Below are 12965 nucleotides of genomic sequence, written 5' to 3'. Positions count from 1 at the left end.
CCTCTGATATACCCACTGGAATATGATATTGTACGTGGTTCTTGGATGCTCTCAGGCATCCAAACCCATACATATCTCTCTGCTCCTACACATTTACACAGAAGCAGGACCCCTGAGAGGAAGGAAGCTGAGTCCCTTTGACAGCCAAGTTTCCTACAGTATCTCTGAGGAGCTGGGGTTTCCCTGACCAAGACCAGCTGGCAGGACCACTGGTGTGGCCCCTGAGAGAGAATCGTGGAGGGAGAGAAGGAGGCCGTCGCGGTGGAAAGAGGACTCACTGATGCCAGAACCTGCCCTGACCCTGTCAGCCCCAAATCAGGTTTATGCCCCACCAGAAGGGCTCAGGGCTGCTCTGAGTGGTAACATGGGGGAGGCTGTGTCAGTCACTACGTGGTACCCTTTGACCGGGTGTAACCCAGGGGAGAGGGCATTATCTCTCCACACCACTCAACACACACATACACACGCACACCTTTTATACCCACACAGAACCCACCAGGAGGTGGCTTCTCTTACTGGGAAGGCTGAGGTGGTGAGTGGGGGCTGGAGAAGTTGCCAGGTGAAGACACACGAATTGATTCTTTACCAGGCTGCACTGTCTGAAGTTTTAGAATTTAATTGACATATGATTTGAAGCCCCAAAGGCAGGAACAAAATATTAACCCTCTCCCCACTTCTTTTCCTGATTTCTCGATATTCTTAAATAGCATTCAATCATTTTTAAAACAAAAAATGTAAAGAATAAAACTTAAATGGCTTATAACACCACATCTCAGACATTTGCAATTAACCATTTATAAATGAAAGCAATATGATACATGGACATGATAAGTCAAATATCACAGAAAGATACACATTTTTCTTTAAAAAAAAAACTTGCCGATTTCATTCCTGAAAGGCAACGACTCCTAACAGTGACGCCAGTTGGGTGGCCAGTAATCCCGCTCTAAAATCCTGTCTCATCATCTGTTTTCTTAGACCACTCTTGGGTACCCACTATCCCTGCTTGGGTTTCTGATTCTGAGATGGAGATTAACATGTAGGAGGTTTTTTAGGAGGAGAGGAAAGCAGGGTTGGGCAAAGAATGAAGTCTAGCTGAATGCAGTCTCAAGGGAACGTCTCAGTCAGTCCTGCGGGGAGTTCTGAAGATGGGATGACCCTTCAGAGCTCTCCCGAGCTGGGGTGAGAGGGCTGGGCTCCATTCCACTCATTCATCGATCACTGGATGTGGGCTGCTGGAAGAAGGGCGCTCTTCAGCTAAAGAAATCCCTCAAGGGGTTGACTGTTGAGGGCTTTCTCCCAGCAGCTGAGATAATAAATCTTCTAATCCTGAAGGGTAATTTGGGCAGCAAATATAGGCAACCACCACATAACCCAAGCTCTGGAGCTAAATATACCTGTTGTATAAACCCTCAGGTATCCTTGTCAACAGAAAAATGTCCCTGGGGATTATGTGCTCTGTCCTCTGCTCATTCCCACGAACAGGGAACCCTGACTCAAGAGAACCTGTGCCCTCACCAGAGGCAGAACCTAATATTATAATAATTTCTTTACGGCTCAGTCACATGGCTGTTGGCAGGAGGCCTCAGTTCCCCACCACATGGGCCTCTCCTTAGGGCTACTTGAGCATCCTCGCAACATGGCAGCTGGCTTCCCCCCAGAGCAGGTGGTCCCAGAGAGCAAGAAAGAGGAGAAAGACTAAACACCATTCCGGTCCTAATCTCAGACACCACAAACCACCACTTCTGCCTCACTCTATGCTTTGAAAGCAAGTCACGAAGTACCTCCTACACTTAAGGTGTGCGGGATTAGTCTTCACCTTTTGAAGAATAGTATCAAATAATTGTGGATGTATTTTCAAACCACGACGTATATACAGAAGGAAATTTCCCAAATCAACAATGATGGATACTTCTGAGGAAGGGAATAGACTAGAGGAGTCAAGTAAAAAGAAGTTTTTTGTTTTCCCTCTGTTTTTTAATAAGAGTGTATTCTTGGGGAACTTCCTAGCGGCCCAGTGCTTAGGACTCCACGATTTCACTGCCATGGGCCCTGGTTTGATCCCTGGTCGGGGAACTGAGATCCCACAAGCTGCACGGCGTGGCCAAAAGAAAAGAGTATTCTTGTCATACTCTTGTAACTAAAAAATAAATATTATTGACTATTACACATATGGCAAGCAGTGAAACTGGTGGGAAGCTAGAAGCTCCCCGAAGGGGCAGACTGTGACTTACTGCCCATCTCTGCCATGGTTTCTCCTGCCTGAACCTACCCAATAGACATGAGGGAACAAGGAAGAAAATGATTATTGCTAAGAGCTTCTCAGAGGACTCATCATTTCCTTAGCACACAAACAAGGAGTCAGATGACTGCACTTTACTGAGAAGTGAAAGGTTGGGAGAAAAACATTAGAACCATTAGTCGGTTTCCTCCATCCCCATTCTTCATCCACAATTTCATTTAATGTGGAGATCATACTATTAGTTTTGATGGCTTGATTACGGGCTTTGGATGGGGCACAGACAACCCAGGGAAAGTGTCCAAGAGAGATGAGCTGGGGGATTCTACACCCTGGTGGCCCCCCTCAATCTGGGCCCTCGGGCCCACTCCCGTTCCTGTATCCCACGTAGATACCCGTTCTTAAACAGCTAGGGCCAGTGCCAGCATCTCCACGCAGTTAGGGGAGCCCTGTGGGAGGATCGGTCCACACCCAAGCAGAGAAATCACACAGTGGCTAGTTAGGGCCTATCCCTTGGGAACTAATGGCCTATCAGGAATTTTCTCTCTCCTGGGAGGCAAGATGTGTCTACCCTTCCTGGGCCTTTGCTGACCCCTTCAGGCGAGGGAAGGAACTTCAGCTGTGTCCGCACGAGCACAACACTCCCATCTCTCCAGGCCCCCCGCATCTCACTTACCTGATCCTTTGCGTAGGAGAGACAGCCAGAGCCAGGCTCTGTCCCACGTGGAGGAAACCCTGCCCATCAGGGCAGCAAGCAGGGACAAATAGGACCTTCTCCCCTTCTCCTCCTATAGAGAAAAGTACTTTGTAAATGTGGCCTATCCCACTCACTTTACAGACTAAGAACCACCCTGTGTGCCCTAAAGGCGTTGCTAGAGACACCCAAGGTTCAACCACTAGCTATCTCTAGTCTACATTCAAGTCTTGTATTTGTCTTTTTCGTGTGTGACTCTCCCTTTTGGAGGAGATCATACACTGGAGAACTCCCGGTTTGGAAGAATGTTTGGATTTGAATTTGGAATTTTTGAATTTTGCAGTAACCAACAATGGATACTGCAATGGATACCACCTCTGGCTTGAAGAGTCTCAGAAAGGGAGCTCTGGGGCACCCAGAGAGTAGCTACAAGAAAAGGGCCACCCATGGGAAGTGGGATGCAGGTGTCCCTCTTGAACCGGAAGGGCACAAACCGGTGCAGTAAACACCTGCACCTTCCTCCGAGTCCTCCATCTCCATGTCCTGCTGATGCTTTCCACCAGCCGATCCCAACCGGAAGCTGGAGGCATCAGAGTATGTTGATAACGTCCATATGCGCCAGCCTCCCTGGCTGGGAGTGGATGGGTGGAAAGTGGGTCTGAAGGGGCAAAAAGAAGACAACTAATGCAGGAGCCAACAGAGGAAAAGGACAAAGAGCTAAGCTGCTTTTCCATCTGCCTCTATTAGTGACATGAACAGATTGAGAAAACAATATATAATGATTAAGAAGCACACCTGGGGAAGGCAGCGGTTTGTGATGTGCAAAGCTATGCACCAGAATTTTGATTATAATTGGTTTACTCAATTTTGAGATTTATTTTGAAGGAGTTATTAACTTGGGCTTTAAAAACAAACAAGGAGAATGATTAATTCTAAAACTGCTGCTGTTGCAGATCTCATCCTGAGTGCATCCTCATTAAAAAGGGAAAAACCCATCTAAGTCATGAAACACGGTACTGGTAGATTTGTGTGAATGTGGAATAAGGAGGCAGGTGTCTATGGCAGGAAGGCTTGAGCAAGGACACCGGAGAAGCTTGATGAGAAAGACGAATATCTTTAAACCTTAGAGGAGATGCAGAAGATTTAGTAGGACAGGTCCTCTCGGCAGATGGTTATTCTTCCTCTTGGTCAGATGACCTGCCTATTTTTGGGTTAATCATTTCTATTTTATTCATTTCAACATGAAGACTGCTGGTGATAGATCAAGATGATCGAGACCTCAGTCATCCATCTGATCTACTAGAAAAGCTGGAAACTTTCTCTGCATCCTTTTTTTTAATCTCATAAAACCCTAAACTTCATCTCCCATCTTCCCTAAATTATATCTGTATTTCATCTTTTATGGAACCTTTTGGGTGTCCATAAACAAGTCATTCATAAAAAGATAGTTTTAGAACCCTTTCTTATCTCAGGTGGGTAAACCGAGGTCTTTTTCGCACTGATTTTAATAAAAACTGAAGGTATGAACCTATCAGTGTCTGGTATGGATGAATTCACCAGCCACTTTTCACAAAGTGGACACTGAAGAGGAAACTTGGGGTGATTGGCAACAATTTTAACATCTGGGTATGCAGTCAAGTTCCCTTTAATTGGAGCTCTGGGGTGAGCTGGGTTTTTGTCTCTTTGCTCAGAACCTCTGAAGGGGACAGTTAAGAAAAGTTGCTATTAATTGGTTCTTCCCATTCCTGCAGTCCAAGAATCTAATGAGGTGAAACTAATAGGAAAATGTTTGCTGTGGTTCCACACACTTTGTTAGGTAGAAAGATCGTCAACACGATTTTCTACTCATTTGCTCACAAATATGAACCAATTCAGGGGTAGACTAGAAAGGACCATTAACTATGAGGTCAGGAGTTTGGTATTCTAATTCCACTGTTTTACTAACTAGCTGTGTGTGCTCAGGTAAGATTTACTTAATTCTCTGTGTCTGTTTCCTATAACTTTCCAGCAGAATAATTAGACCGAACAATCAATCTACATTCAAGAAACTAAAATGCCAGGTCCTAAGAGCAAGGGAGAGGGGTGTGGTAGCCGAGGCTGGCCATGAGGACGGCGGGGGCAGAGCACACAGGACCTCAGAGACCTGGTTAAGGATTTTACTCTCTATTCTAAGATCGTTAAGAGGCCCCTGAAGTGTTTCAAGCAGGGGCTGACATGACTAGATATTGGCTTGAAAAGATCATTCTGGTTCCATTTTGGGAAATGTATCAGAATCCCCTATAGGACATTTAAAGTTATGTCAAAACATGCTAACCTTACCTATATTCCCATGCTATGGTATAATGAAGAATTTGTCTGGCCTTTGTCCCAGGTTCCTGGCGCAGAGCTTCTAAAACCCTTGGAATTCCCCAAGTGATACAGTTATTCCTGAGCCCCTGGACCATACCTGAGTTTATATTAGTAAGATACTCAGGGGGTCTCCTAAATGACTCAGGGGGTTTCCAGGATGGGGGCTGGTCACCCAAAAGACCAACCACCCGATTAGAAGGTTAGGTCTTTAAATGATGTGCGACCAGCCCAGCCCTATCCCCGGGTGGGGAACAGGACTGATGACTGCATTCAGTCACCTGGTCAGCGATTTAATCAGTCATATCTCTGTAATGAAGCCCCAATAAAAGCTGAACACTGAAGCTCAGGGGAGCGTCCTGGTTGGTGAACACATCAATGTGCCAGGAGGGTGACCTGTCCTGATTCCCCTGGAGATGGCAGGGGAACTTGACGTTCGGGGGCCTCCCAGACCTTGTCCCATGCGTCTTTCATTTGACTGGTCCTGATCTGTATCCTTTATAATAAAATTATCATCAGATAGTGCTTTCCTGAGTTCCATGAGTCATTCCAGAGAACTAACAAAACTGAGGGGGTCATGGGAACCTCCTGGATTTGTAGCCTGTTGGTCAAAAGTGTGGGTGACCTGGGAACCCCCGAAGTATGCCTGGCATCTGAAGTGGGGGCCGTCTTCTGGAGGACTGAGTTCCCACCTGCTTGTGGTCTGCAGTAACTCCAGGGGGTTAGTATCACAATTGGATTGCAGTACACCGGGTGGTGTCAGACCCGTGCAGGTTGAAACAGAATCCAAGCTATTTTGTTTTAGTCATTCTCAATCAGTTTCAAGTCAAAAAGCCTTTTGTCGGGCCTTCCCTGGTGGCGCAGTGATTGAGAATCTGCCTGCTAATGCAGGGGACACGGGTTCGAGCCCTGGTCTGGGAGGATCCCGCATGCCGCGGAGCAACTAGGCCCGTGAGCCACAACTACTGAGCCTGTGCATCTGGAGCCTGTGCTCCGCAACAGGAGAGGCCGCGACAGTGAGAGGCCCGCGCACCGCGATGAAGAGTGGCCCCCGCTTGCCACAACTAGAGAAAGCCCTCGCACGGAAACAAAGACCCAACACAGCAAAAATAAATAAATTAATTAATAAACTCCTACCCCCAACATCCAAAAAAAAAGCCTTTTGTCAAAAGGAGTTAAAAAAAAAAAAGTGTCCCAAAATTAAGAAATGGACATACTTGTCTGCATTTGAGAAAAACCACTGGCTTCAGGCAGCTCAAAATTCTGACCTGGTTACCTGGTGGCTCCCCTGGAGGCTCAATGCCATTCATGCCTGCTGGTTATTAGCCCTAATGTAACTTGGGGGTCAAATCTTGCTTTTCCATTACTGGCCATACTGCAGCCCCTTGTCATTTGCTTCTGAGATGTGTTACTTTCACCGGGCCTGGGAGTCTGCATGCCTGTCATCTCAGGCCATCCTGTGTGGGCTTCCTTTCCAACAAACAATGCAGACTAGATATTGTGGTGACCTTCGAAATGAAACTGCGACCTTTCATAGTTCTTTAAACTAGCTGCTTACATAAACGTTGTTTGCCAACTCTAAAACCCTCCATTTTCATACCCTTTCTGGACCAGCCCACTCCTTAATTTCCCCACTAACAGATTAATAAATGTTGAATTATGCTTGCAATCAATCTAAGAAATTTTGTTGAATATCTTCTAGACATGACTACAGTAAAACTTCAGGTTAGTAGTGGGCAGGAGAAAAAAGTCTCTTCCAGAATGCTGTCTTAACACGGCCTATTTCAGTCCAGATAGATCACAGGTTACACATTCAATATGTCCAAGCGAAGCACATGCGTTAGAAAGATACTGGTATTTATGATTAATACATCATTTAACAAATTCTGCCATTAAAGATTTCTTGGGCTTTTTAATCATTTGGATTATAAATTTGGTTATCAAGTTTTCCATAACTAGAAGTAAAATCCCATTACAAATGATTCTCAATAATAACTCTCTTCAAAGGCATCCACAGCGGCAATGCTTCTGATCACAGTAGTAGCACAGTAATAATTGTCCGGAAGGAGAATCCCCAACTGTCCATTGTCTTTTTCATAGATAGAGCTGGAAGAACTCCACCAACCACAGAGCAATTCCATGTTTTGGTGGGTTTTTTTCTGCATTTCCCTTTATAGTAAATGCTTTTTTTTACCACTTTTCTCTCCCCATTTCCACCCTGGACATTCTAATCATTCCTCCCAGAAAAACACTTAAAAAAATAATTTTTTTTAATGTGGGGAAGTTGAAAAAAGAAAAAGAAAGGTTTGACTGGCATTTTCCTCCATGTTCTACTGGGTGCAGAGCTCTTGATATTTCAGTCTCTAGGCCTCATTCTGATTCATCTCCAGGTTCAACATCCTTGTCACTACTGTCATCAGCCTAAGGGTGACTTTGCAAGAACCGCATAGAATCACAGCGTAGAGAAAGAGATAGTGGATCCTGCCCTCAGCTTCCTGTGCCACCTTCTTTATTTCGTGCCACCAACACAAAGCTTAATTACAGGTTCCTACCCTTAGTCAACCTTATCAAGATTTCTAGGGGATCATTAGAAATATGTCATTACTAATTGTGTTCCTGAGTATACAAGACAAGAATAATATTCTCCATTGCAGAGCAGAAGGAAGAAAGTATATGGCATATTATATATACATATAGTTATATGTGTGTGTATATCTATATATAGATACACAAACATACACACACACATACTGGTTATATATTTTGGTTCTTTTTAATTTGCATGTGATTTCTATACCTTCTCACATAATTTTTCACTTTTTCCAAAATATTTTCCCTTACGGACAGTATTCAGAGATATTTTCAGGTAGTAGTCACCAGAAAAAAGAAAGTCAGAGTGCTTTAAGAAGTATTTATGTTTTCATCAAAAATAAATGTTTTTTAAATACAACTGGTCCTTGTCATCATATAAATGGAGTTATATTAAACCCAGTAATGTCATTGATGAGATTTGTTTGAACTCCAATAATTGGACCAACTACAAAGCCAACTAAGATTTTTCAGTGTTATTTTCATTCCCAAAGGAAAGAAAGGGGAATAAAAAAAGATAAAACCTTCTTGGTCACAGCGAGAACCCAGAGGACTATTTCACCTGTCTCTTGGCGTGAATTTTACCTCAAACAAACACATACAAAAATCTACTTCAAACAAACCACTACCATTTGCTCAAACCCGATCAATAAAGTCAGCAGAAGAGGGGCCTTCTCCATGCCACTGGAGAGAAAATACACCCCCATTATTCAGGAGACCTGAGGAGAAAGAAATCTAAGAAATTTTTCTCATTGAAAATAGTAAGAAAAGTAATTAGCTGTCTTTCAGATTCTGTGAATGGAGCGATATGGCTGGAACTTACACAGGTCTTCAGAAAATCCTTGTGCTACTTTATTTTTTAACCATTTTTTAATTTAAGTATAATTAATTTACAATGTTGTGTTAGCTTCAGGTGTACAGCAAAAGATTCAGTTATATATATGTATGTATTTATATATTATGTATATATATATTCTTTCTCAGATTCTTTTCCACTATAGGTTATTACAACATATCGAATACAGTTCCCTGTGCTATACAGTAGGTCCTTGCTGTTTATCTAGTTTATATACAGTAGTGTGTACATGTTAATCCCAAGCTCCTAATTTATCTCCCCCACAACCCCCGCTATCCCCTTTGGTAACCATAAGTTTGTTTTCTATGTCTGCAAGTCTATTTCTGTTTTTTAAATAAGTTCATTTATATTGTTTTTTTAGATTCCACATGTAAGTGATATCATACGATATTTGTCTTTCTCTGTCTGACTCACTTCACTTAATATTTCACTTCACTTATTATACAAGGTCTTCAGAAAATCCTCGTTCTACTTTAACTCTAGGGCTTTGTTCAGTTTGGTAGTGGGAATAACTAAAACATATGTGTTATGAGATGAAACAGTAAATTCTCCTCTGCTAGCTGAAATGGACTTCCATACCGCAAGTCACAGGAGAGAGTTTGTCCCTTTATCTACAGAAATCATGTATTTCCTCAGGATCTGAACTAAGACAGCACAGCTGTTCTGTAAAGGGCTCAGGATGGACACCCACCAGTGTCCCCTGGTGCGGGTGGGACTCAAGGGGAGCAGGGTCAGCGGGGCTGTGTTCTGCGGAGAGGTGTGCTGGGGCAAGTGAAAGGCAAGTGCTACGGAGAAGAGCCGCAGAAGGCTCGGACGCACCCCTGGGACGCTTCTGTTTTATGAGATGTGTATGAAAGTGGCCTCACCTGGGGATTTATGTACACAAAGTGGTTCTTATCTTAGGTGCCCACTGCCTAGGGGGATTCTCTGGGATGCCTCGACAGTTTCCAGACCTTGGAGACTTCGAGTCCTGTGGGACAGTGAGTCTGAGAGCTGGCTCACTGCCAGGCAACTCAGAGAGAGGGGTCCAGAGTCAGAGTCACACTCCAGACAGCGCTGCTTGTCTCCACAAAACACAGCAGTACGCAGTTGCACATACTTCCTTACGCAACATACACAAGTCTACAGTTGCAGGTGGGGGGATAATTAATAGATTTTATTTTCTTTTATTTTGTGTGTGTGTGTGTGTGGTATGTGGGCCTCTCACTGTTGTGGCCTCTCCCCTTGCGGAGCACAGGCTCTGGACACGCAGGCTCAGCAGCCATGGCTCACGGGCCCAGCCGCTCCGTGGCATGCGAGATCCTCCCAGACCGGGGCACGAACCCGCATCCCCTGCATCGGCAGGTGGCCTCTCAACCACTGCGCCACCAGAGAAGCCCAGATTTTATTTTTTTAGAGTAGTTTTTGGTTCTAGGCGATGATGTGTCAATGTAGGTGCGTCAATTGCCACCATATCTACTTAGGTTCCTGTGTTTAACGCAGACTTCTGTTAGAAGCAGTCCCTAGAGCCAAGTGGAATAAGGTGAGTGACTGGTTAGATTTCTAAGACCTTGAAGAGCTTATGACTCTTTGTTGCATCCCACACGAAGGGCAGTTTGTCAAGGTCAAGAACGAACAATCTCTCTCTCTCTCTTTCTCATTCTTGGTGCTAACGTTCCATATCCACCCAGCTCTTTTTTTGTTACTAGAAAAGGCAATAGTCTTTCTAATTTTCATGCTTTTAAAAGTACTCTTCTCTTTTTGTTTGTTACCGCAGATGTGTTTTCCATATTGTTTAAAATGTGTATAAGACCCTCACACTTTGGAGAGCAAGACCTGGACCTGACCTAGGGCTCCTCACTTACTAGTCCTATCCCTCGAGCAAATCATTTAGCCACTCGGAGGTTATTTTCTATCAGTAAAATGAGCGATTAATAGTATCTGTCCACCTCACACAGTTGTTGTGAAGATCAAAAGAAAAGATGTATGAGTGGGATTAACAAAATGAAGGATAAAAACCATACGGTCCTTGCAACAGGAGAACTGTCGTGTAAATTGAAGTCACTCTTCAAATGTTCATACGTGTTCTATTAGACCATATGACTCCTCTATTTCAGATCCAATCTCTTACTGGTTCTGGGAGAATGTATTATTGCATCTTTAATTATTGATTTCGTGCCTTTGATTTTGATTGCTTATTCAGGAAGCCTAACCATTCAGAAATTGCAATGCTGAACTCTACACCCCAGATCTGCCTTCCCGAAATGTTTCATTTCTCAGCTTCTTCAAATTCTGGTTATATTGCTCAGGTTTTCTTTTTACTTATTTAAGTGCCATTTCTGCTGTGTGCAGCTGAAACAGTATTTTCAGTCTGTCTTCTGCAATGATCTCTTTACCTTCATTCTTTTTCATTCTGACCTTCACTCCCTTGAGAAGATGTAGAGTCCATTTCATTTCTTTGAAAAAAACTCCAAAAAAACTCCAACCAGTTTCTGAATTCTCTGCGTGGTTTCCTGCAGTTGCTCTTTTGCAGAATTAATTTTTAAGAAGTTTTCTGTACACTCTTTGATCTTTTTGGAGTAATGAAACTTTTTCAGGGAGTCCACATTAATTTTTCCAGTTTACTGCATTCTCCCTTAAGTTACCTTAGTGACTGATGTCTGCTCTGCTACTGAAAATTCTTTAGTAAAATTTCTGATTGATTTCGATAGAATTTGCGATTAGGAGTTTGACTGGGTTTCTACTCGCTCCACCGTCTTCCTGGAAATTTTTCCTACCGTGTCAGATCTTTCTATCCTCTGGTTCAATAGAGTCTGGAAAGACTCCACAGACAAAAGATGGGATTAAAACCAGAGAGCCGGGTTTTCCCTGGTGGCGCGGTGGTTGAGAGTCCGCCTGCCGATGCAGGGGACATGGGTTCGTGCCCCAGTCCGGGAAGATCCCACATGCCGTGGAGCGGCTAGGCCCGTGAGCCATGGCCGCTGAGCCTGCACGTCCGGAGCCTGTGCTCCGCAACGGGAGAGGCCACAACAATGAGAGGCCCGCGTACCGCAAAAAAAACAAAAAACAAAAAACTGAGAGCCAAGCATTTTTAATAGAAAACTGGAAGATGCCTTTTTGTGCTTTGGTGCTGCTGTCAAGGCTCAGGCTGGGCCCAAGAAAGGGGGAGCAAGGATGGAATATTGAAATAAAATCTTACCACGAACCCCTTAATAGCTCTACTTACTAACTGCATTCTGAACCTTCCAGGCATCTTGCAAGCAGCAAAGGCTGGTTGGTTTCTTTAGCTATAAATGAGGGGGGTGCTAAATTATTTCCAAGGTCTTCTTCCAGTTCTGAATTTCTACATTAAATAATACTTAAGCTGCAGGTTCAAGCATGAATTGGTAACCAGAATTATCCCCACTTCCTGATATCCCACCTTCAAAATGTACATATGGGTCTGTGTGCATGTGCGCACGCACGCGCACACACACACACACACACACACACACACACACACACACGCCCCACAGGCCTACTTCGATTTCCCCACTTGTACATTTTTCAAATCAACTGTTATTAAACATAAAATGAACCAGTGAAAGGGAAAATAAGGGAAGTAAATAGGAAATTCCTCCCTCTGGAATCAGGGCAGCCTCTGCATCCCCAGATGTACTCCAACACACGAAGTACCTAAGAGTAGACACCACGGGCAGCCAAGGCATGGATGGGGCACCAAGTCTCAGCTCAGTCCGGACTCTGCGAGGGGAGACCCTGCGGCCCTCTCGTGGACACACTGAGGAACTGCAGCCTTCTCTACATCCAGAAAGGCACCAGTGACCTGAAACCCTAGGTCTTTGCCTTGCAAATGGTGCCTCGAGTCATTCTGAGGCACACTATCCCTGCAGCCCTTAGATCTGAGGCTCAAGAAAACTAGGCTGGATTTCAAACTGGGTAATGTTAAATGGCCTACATATTTACTAGTATTTTGGCTCTCCCGGCAGAAGAAAAACACTTAAATTCAAGTGCTTCAGAATGAAGTTGCCAGCCTCAGGGCTCTTGTCTCTCCTTTGAACTTCAATTACACTTCGTTTACATTGTCCAAACTCACGTCTCAAGAAGATATCTGTGGCAACTAGTAGCAGAAAAGTGAGGTATGGAATTATTTTGACAGGCTGAGAATGGGAGAGTTGTGACAACTTTATTGTTCAGCCAATGTTTAATGCACGTCTCTATGCCTATTCATTCATGCAAACCACAAATACTTATTAGTTCATACT

At 44.0% G+C, this 12965-nt stretch overlaps 1 long non-coding RNA gene across 1 annotated transcript in view; it reads right to left on the bottom strand.

Moving 5' to 3' along the window:
* Positions 1-885: 885 nt before the first annotated feature.
* Positions 886-12965, bottom strand: part of LOC138413995 (uncharacterized) — a 27868-nt gene continuing 15788 nt past the window's right edge. Inside the window, exon 3 of the long non-coding RNA XR_011246362.1 lies at positions 886-3027. This is a non-coding gene — a long non-coding RNA (uncharacterized lncRNA). The remainder of the gene's footprint in view (positions 3028-12965) is intronic.

The sequence above is a fragment of the Delphinus delphis genome, chromosome 2 (assembly GCF_949987515.2).
Source record: "Delphinus delphis chromosome 2, mDelDel1.2, whole genome shotgun sequence".
Taxonomy (NCBI): Eukaryota; Metazoa; Chordata; class Mammalia; order Artiodactyla; family Delphinidae; genus Delphinus; species Delphinus delphis.
Note: the sequence above shows the minus strand (reverse complement) of the source record. Positions and strands in the feature narration are given on the sequence as shown.